Source organism: Sminthopsis crassicaudata, chromosome 6, assembly GCF_048593235.1.
Source record: "Sminthopsis crassicaudata isolate SCR6 chromosome 6, ASM4859323v1, whole genome shotgun sequence".
Classification (NCBI taxonomy): domain Eukaryota; kingdom Metazoa; phylum Chordata; class Mammalia; order Dasyuromorphia; family Dasyuridae; genus Sminthopsis; species Sminthopsis crassicaudata.
This window is the reverse complement of record NC_133622.1, coordinates 18024030-18032297: the sequence shown is the minus strand read 5'-3', so window position 1 is coordinate 18032297 and position 8268 is coordinate 18024030.

Genomic DNA, 8268 nt, shown 5'->3' with positions numbered 1-8268 from the left:
CCAATACCCTTCAACAATATTTCAGACCTAGCTCTGTCTGTCTGCAGTACTTAGTTAAAATATACAGAGTGCTGACTGGATGCATAATACTTGAACATTTTTCTTTAATTTTTTAAATTTAAAAACAAATAGAAAATAGGGAAAAAATTCCCTTGTGCACAGAAGAACACAGGACAAGGATTCAAAATATAAAACAATAAATATCTATTTCAAGAAATCCCATATAACTATAACACATTTAATATATATGGGATTGCCTGGCATCTAGGGGAAGGGGTAAAGGGAAGGAGGGGAAAATTCGGAACCGAAGTGAGTAGAAGGGATAATGTTGTAAAAAAAATTATCCATGCATATGTACTGTCAAAAAATTATAATTATAAAATTAATTTTAAAAAAAATTTTAAAAAGAAAGCCCATAAAATAAATACTACAGATTGTGTCCAAAGTTGTCCATCTTTTCTTTGCTTCCTTGTAGATTTTCTTTTGCTCTTGGTTGTGCATTTTTTACTTTATTCTTTTGTCCCCCTTTCATTTCCCCTCTTCCTCAAGAAGGCTATAATTATATGTATATATATATATATATATATATATATACATGTATATATATATACATATATATGTGCATTTATACACATATATACATACATATACATAATCATACATTTATAAATGCATATGTATTCATATACATCTCTGAAAAGGCTTCACTATACCTGTTCACCTTCTGTTTCTCTGAAGGTGGATGACATCTTCCCTCATAAGTCCAAGACTTTCCATATTTTTCAAAAACCACCAACTTATCATTCATTTTCTCCATGAAAGCAATATTCCAACCTTGAATTACCTAGTTATTTTAAAATAGCAAAATAATCTGAAAATTTTCTAAGAAATATTGTAAACTTTGTTTTTAGAATATATTAATCATCAACCCAATTTTGCTATTTTATTATTTTTTACTATGCTAGTTCCAGAGGAAACAACTTACTTTTTTGAGGATTATCATATCGTAGAATTGCAGAGTTAGAAATCAAGGGATCCCAACTTTAAAAAAAAAAAATTCTAAGGCTATTTGAAAAGTACAGAATACACTGTATCACTATTTTGTAAGCTCAAAAACTAAAAGCATGTTTACTGCTAATGAACAGTATGGTGAGGCAGATGGGAGAAGGCCACAGAAATGTACTCTCATAAGAGGTAGCATGTGGGAGTAGACTTCTGGAAAAGCTGGTGGCTTATCTTAGTTAAGGAGGTGGGAGCAAAAACAATGGGAAACTCTTAGAAGGCTTTGTGATATACTTTTATCTTTGTTTATGTATTTTCTAGCCAGAAATCACCCATGAGTTATTTCCTACCCAGAAAAAAACAACATTAAATTAGTTGTTATGAAAAGAATAATAGTGTATATTAGAAGCCCTTTATCCTTACGTACTGACACTTAATTAGATGAAGAACTTCCAACAATCACTTCACCTATTCAGGATTCCTTTTCCTCATCTATACAACAAGTAGATTGGATTAGATGATCTCTAAGATCTTTTTCAGATGTTTGTGGAGAAAAAAATCAAAAATACTGGATGCTGGTATACATGGTGTTGGCTAAATTCTAGATGTATGTTTGCCAACATGATGTTTTAGTTTCTTTCTATATTGCCCAAACACCACTAAAACATTTTATAAATGCTTGTGATATTTTAATATGAATAGCCTTTTAGTACTTAATATGCAACAAGAGTTTAGATTGAATGCTGAAATAAAATATTCAGAAAGTCATTAAATAAAAATTTATGGGAATTTAATCAAAAAAGAAAATAATACAATTTCAAAAAACTATCTAGATATCATTCTTTGCATATAAATAAAAACAATTAAGTTTGAAAAACTAAATTTGATTCATCTAGAACTTTCCAGGACTTCTTAGCATAGGTTTGTTGTAGTTTTATCAGGAATTGGTATCAATAAACCACTGCAGAGTATAAGATGTAAAAAGAATTACAAAATGATATTAAAATTCCATTTAAGTCTATTACTAATAGTGAGATTTATCTGTTTTCAAGTTTATAAAGCACTTTACATATATCATTAAATAATAATAATATCTCATATTAAGAACCAATTATCATATACACTTGACAAATATAATCTCATTGGATTCCCACCTCAACCTTAGGAGATAGATGCTATTATCAACTCTATTTTATTGATGAGGAAACTGAGGCCAAAAGAAGCTAAGTGACTTGCTCAGATACTGTTAGTATTTGAGGTTAAATCTCTACCTTCTGGGGGCCACCATTTGAGTCTCATGACAACTGTGTGAGGTGGACAGATAGTCTCGCTGATGTAGTATTTCCCTTAGCATTGCAAATCAAGTCTGCCTTTTTTGTGTGATTCTTGTCCATATACTCCCATAAAATTATGTCAGGGTATCCTTTTAGGTATTATTATCATCACTCTGCCAATAGTATAACTAAGATATTATGTGATTTTGTCTATTGCATAGCAGAAGTTGGAGGTCTTCCTGACTTGTCAGCTCTCAATCTATAACATTACATTGCTTCTAATATTGGCAGCTTGTATGTATTCTAGAGCAGAAATTAGAGAATGAGATCTGAACAATTAAAACTGAATTGGGAAATGTTTAACTACCTAAATAAAAATGCAATATTATATAGAACCTGTAATTTTTTTTTTTCTGAACTAATCTATGACTATCCAGGACCCATTTCCATCTGAGTTTGACACTATTGCTCTAGGATATCATCTGTTACTATTGATTACATCTCCTCCTACTGCATGGTCTATTCTTGCTGGATTTTCATGGTATTTTCTCTCCCCTGGTCCTCCTACACATAACTGTTCCATTGATGGTTCCTCATCAGTTTCTTGTCTTGCGGGTGTCTCCCCAGGTTCTAGGTTCTCATCTCTTATTTTTCTAAACCCATTCAATTCTCATGAATGCAAATCGAACATACATCTCCATAACCCTAATCTCTCTGCTGAATTCCAGTCTATCCAATCCAAAATTTATCTTCTGCTTTGTGTACATTTCAATAGTCAATAAACTCTTCTCTTTCTTTACTCCTATACTTAATTAGGAGTGCATCTGTTCTTCACCTTTTGAGAGTTTTGTTTGTTTTTACTTTCTACTTCCTATGCATTACATTGAGGACTGTGATGTTAGAATCCATGTGTAATGGGTTTATTGTAATTGATTAAGAAAATAATTATTGGGGTTTTTCTCTTATTTTTCTTTTTTGTTATCTTTCCAATTTCATCCCTAAATGTCCTCAGGGTATTTCTGCTCAGTTGGGACTCACACAAAGTTCTCTGTGAATTTCTTTTTTATTTCACTGTTTCTATTTCATGAGGATATACTACATATACTCTTCCAACATCTTCCTTCTTAAGAACTTTTTAAAAAATTTATTCTAAACTATTATTGCCATGGCAACAGTGTCTTTCCACTTGGCAAGGAGATTAAGTGTTTGCTGATGGGGGTGGTACCTAAGGTTTTTGGTCTTGTTGTGGTAATTGATTTATATCTTTTTAATTTCCTTAGGAAGTGGTAATAATCTGTGGTGAAATTTGTCCTTTCTCGTGTATACAAAATATTTATAGTAGCTCTTTTTGTGGTGGCAAATAATTGGAAATTGAAGGGACACCCATCAATTGGGGAATGGCTGAACAACTTGTAGTATGTGAATATAATGATACATTATGCTACAAGAAAGGATGAGCAGGCTGATTTCAGGGAAAAAAACTGGAAAGACATGAACTGATGCTGAGTGAAATGAGCAGAACTAGGAAAACATTATACACAGTAACAAGACTATATGAATTAACTCTGACATGCTACTGCTACTCAACAAAATAATGATCCAAGACAATTCAAATTGTAATAGAAAACACCATCTGCATCTAGAGAAAGAACTGTGGAGTCTGAATGCAGATTAAAGCACACTATTTTCACTTTTTGTTGTTATTTTTTCCTTTTGTTTTGTTTTCTCTTTTGGTTTGAGTCTTCTTTCACAATATGACTAATGTGGAAATATGGTTAATATGATTGTGTGTGTGTGTGTGTGTGTGTGTGTGTGTGTGTGTGTGTGTGTGTAACCTATATTATCGCTTGCTTCTTGGGGAGGGGAGAAAAAAATTGGAACTCAAAATCTTAACAAAATAAATGTTGAAAACTACTATCCTTTACCATCAAGAAAAAGAAAGAAAGAAATTTGTTCCTTTATTTCTTGTTTTTCAACATCAATTATGGTAATTTTCTGGATCCATGTTCTCCTCTATATGATTACCTCCACTGATTTGCAGATGACATTGTGTGATTCTTATAGAACATCTTAAGTGATATTCATAATTGTTCAAAATAATTTGGCCTAAATATCCAAACAAAAACTCCAAGAGGATAAAGAATGGATAGTGTCTGTCACAGCTTAATATGTGCAGTTGAATGAATGACCTATAAATCTCATCCATCAGTATCTTGGGCTAATCTTGTAAATGGATAGTAAACTTGGCCAAGATCTGAATAGAAGGAAAAAAGCACGCAGGATAATCTTTGGTAACATGCAATTATTTTAATGCCCAAAATTTCTTCATGAGACAAAGGATAATCTTTTTTAGCAGCAGTTTGTTCATCTGTTAATACTCTATAGCTACAAGTCTTTCATTACAAAAGTCTCTGATAAATAAAATTTGAAGATTACCCAAAGGGAAATTTAAGTATGCATGATGAACAGGAGCAGGCTATAAGATATTACAAATCAGCCATTACAAACAATTATACAGAATCAATGGTAAAAGATGTTTTTAGAGAAATGTATAACAGGGGTAAAATATGCCATTCATGTGGCAGGGGTGAAGGATAACTAATAGGACCTGCCTGCTCTGTTAATATCCATACAATGTCAAGAGAACTTGTTGAAGGCTTTTGGATGCATATTATATCACAGACATTACATCAGTGAGGATGCAAAGACAAAATCAAACTTATCATGCCTTCAAAACTATGATTCTAAGCAACCTTTGCTGCCTTTTCTGCCATTTTGCCACTGTCCCTGCAAAAACTGGACAAAATATGAACAATTTTATATTTTAATTTGTCTCATTGGTTGCCATGTCAAAGAATTCATCCCCAAGTGGCCAGCCTGTTGGCAATGTGCCTCTTTATAGTTAGACTAATCATCAGAAAGCAGTCATAATCTGTTTCCAAGATTATGTCCCAAATTTTTCCAACATAGTAGAACTACTAGAGCTTCTGTTTCTCTGGCAAACTTTGATCTTTGAAAATCTAGGAGTATTGGAATAGAATCTCAATATAATCTCCCTTATTGTTTAATTTTTTAATTTCCTTCTAGTTTGATAATTCATTTGTGTGCATTGGAAATTATTCCTGTATCAAATACCAGTCATTAAAATATAATCATTTTCCTTATGTGTGATGTTGTTTGATTCTTGTCACAACCAGCTCCTTTTACTCTCTCCTCAAAGTTTTAAGAAAATTCTCATGATATGTAATTATGATGCTTTGCTATAATCCATAAATCTTTCACCACTTTTGTTTTGCTCCTAAACCAAATTCCCCAACATATTCTAACATTGCAATATATTAGCCATTTATAATGAGCATTGGACTAAATTAGTACTTATGGTTAGTGACTGCCATTATACCACATTATACCATCAGTTTTATTATCCATATTATTAGAAAAGCAATAATATGGCTATTTTTAAAAATATATTTTAATAATAACTTATCTATGGAGCACCTATTCAGAAACCTCAAGTTTCTTCAACTAAGCAAAGACCTTGAGCAACCAAAATAGATTTCACAAAGTCCTTATTCTAGAGTCTATTTAACAGCAAATTAGAAAGAGCAGATGGGGTTACTAGACATAGACATTCTGTAAATAGCAAGGATGACAGCTTACAGGCTGAGAAAAAGAAAAGATACAGAAAAGATATATATATATATACACATACATATATGTATATATATACATATACATATATGTATACATATACATATATATATATATATACACACACACACACAAGTCACAAGACCTAAACATTTTAAGTAGTGTACAGCTCCTTAATGTCCATTAAACAACTCTATGTGGTATTTTAACATTTTACAGATATAATACTCATTTAATTCTCACAACAGCTTTGTGAGATATGTTAAAATAGTATTATTATTTTCATTTTAAAAGGGAAGAAAATGAGATCCAAAAGATTAAATAATTAATAAGAGGAGCTGAGGCTCATGCACAATTCTTTCTCTAAGCCCTTTTATTCATAACCATAGTGCTGAGCTCATTGAAAAAGTTCAACCATGAGGACTTCTCAATAATTATAGTTTGGGTTATAATATCCACCTAAGGATTCTCCTAAAAGATAGCAATATATGTTGGAGGGCATGTGAGAAAACTGGGTCATTAAACATTGTTGGTGGAGTTGTGAACTGATCCAACCATTCTAAATAGCAATTTGGAACCCTGCCCAAAGGGCTATCAAACTGTGTATACCCTTTTGATCCAGCAATGTCTCTACTGGGTCTGTATCCCAAAGAGATTATTAAAAAAGGAAAAGAACCCCACATGTGCAAAAATGTTTGTATTACTTTTTTTGTGGTGGCAAGGAACAGGAAACTGAATGGATGCCTATTAGTTGGGGAATGGCTCAAAAAATTATGGTATATGAATGTTTTGAAATATTATTGTCATGAAATATTGCTGAAATATCAGCAGGATAATTTAAGAAATTCCTGGAGAGACTTACAAATACTGATTCTAAGTGAAGTGAATAGAACCAGGAGAACATTGTAAGCGGCAACAACAAGATAACGTGATGATCAATTCTGAGGGATTCGGCTCTTTTCAAAAATGAGGTGATTCAGGCCAATTCCAATGATCTTGTGATAGAGAGAGTCATCGGCATCTAGAAAGAGGACTATGGGGACTGAATGTGGGCCCAACATAATATTTTTACTTTTTTGTTGTTCACTTGCCTTTTTTTTCTTTCTCATTTTTTTCCCATTTTGATATGATTTTTCTTGTGCAACATGATATTTGTGGAATTATGTATAGAAGAATTGCACATGTTTAACATATATTGGATTATTTGCTATCTAGGGGAGGGGAGAGGGAGAAAAATTTGGAATACAAGGTTTTGCAAGAGTAAATGTTGAATGAGATGACTGATGCCAATTCCAATGATCTTGTGATGAAGAGAGCCATCTACACCCAGAGAGAGGACTGTGGGAACTGAGTGTGAATCACAACATACATTTTCACTCTTTTTGTTGTTATTCACTTGTATTTTGTTTTCTTATTCACTTACTTTCCTTTTTGATTTGATTTTTCTTGTGCAGCAAGAGAGTATAAATATGTTTACACATATCAGATTTAACATATATTTTACCATGTATAGCGTATATTGATTACTTGGAAGGGGTAGAGGGAAGGAGGGAAAAATCTGAAACACAAGGCTATGCAAGAATCAATATTGAAAAATTATATGTGCATATATCTTGAAAATAAAAAGCTTTTTTAAAAATTAAGAGTAAATGTTGAAAACTATCTTTGCATATATTTTGAAAACAAAAGGCTGTTATTTAAAAAAAAATTCCCCTAGTAACATGTATTACTCTAGGTACCTTTAGCATCCAGCAATCATTTATATGAAAAAAAAAAGGTCTTCTGGACCTCCTCAGGGCTCCATCAAATCTAATTAATCTTTTCATGTCACCTTAGATAGGCTCTTCTTGTACTGCCAGTACTTTTTCTTCCTCTCATATTTGACTAGAGAGAACTGCTGCTACATTTCCAACTCCCTGACACATTGTCTCCATCTGACACCCCTTTCTGCTGGGGAAGGAGAGTCGGAGAGTCCAGAACGATGGAAACAAAAAAAACCACAACATTCATGGCTCCTGAAGAGCCTTGTGCCAGTGCAGCTCTCCTTCTAATAAAGAGAGCTCCCATCAGTGTATTACTCTCTCTAAGTCTGAGTATATCCTCCTTGTAAAGGTTAAGTACCAGAACAAAGTTCACAACCATGGGACTCAAAATAAGGGGTATTTTATGCATTGTGAAGACAGACAGAGAGGAGACACTTAACGAAATCATTCTGGAACCTGAGGGTATCTCTGTTACAATAGTCTACAATACCTGATCATCATAATAAAGTCATCAAGAAAATGGTAAAGTATATATAGTTTACACTTTTAGAAATGAGTAACACGTGCAGTACCTTCTA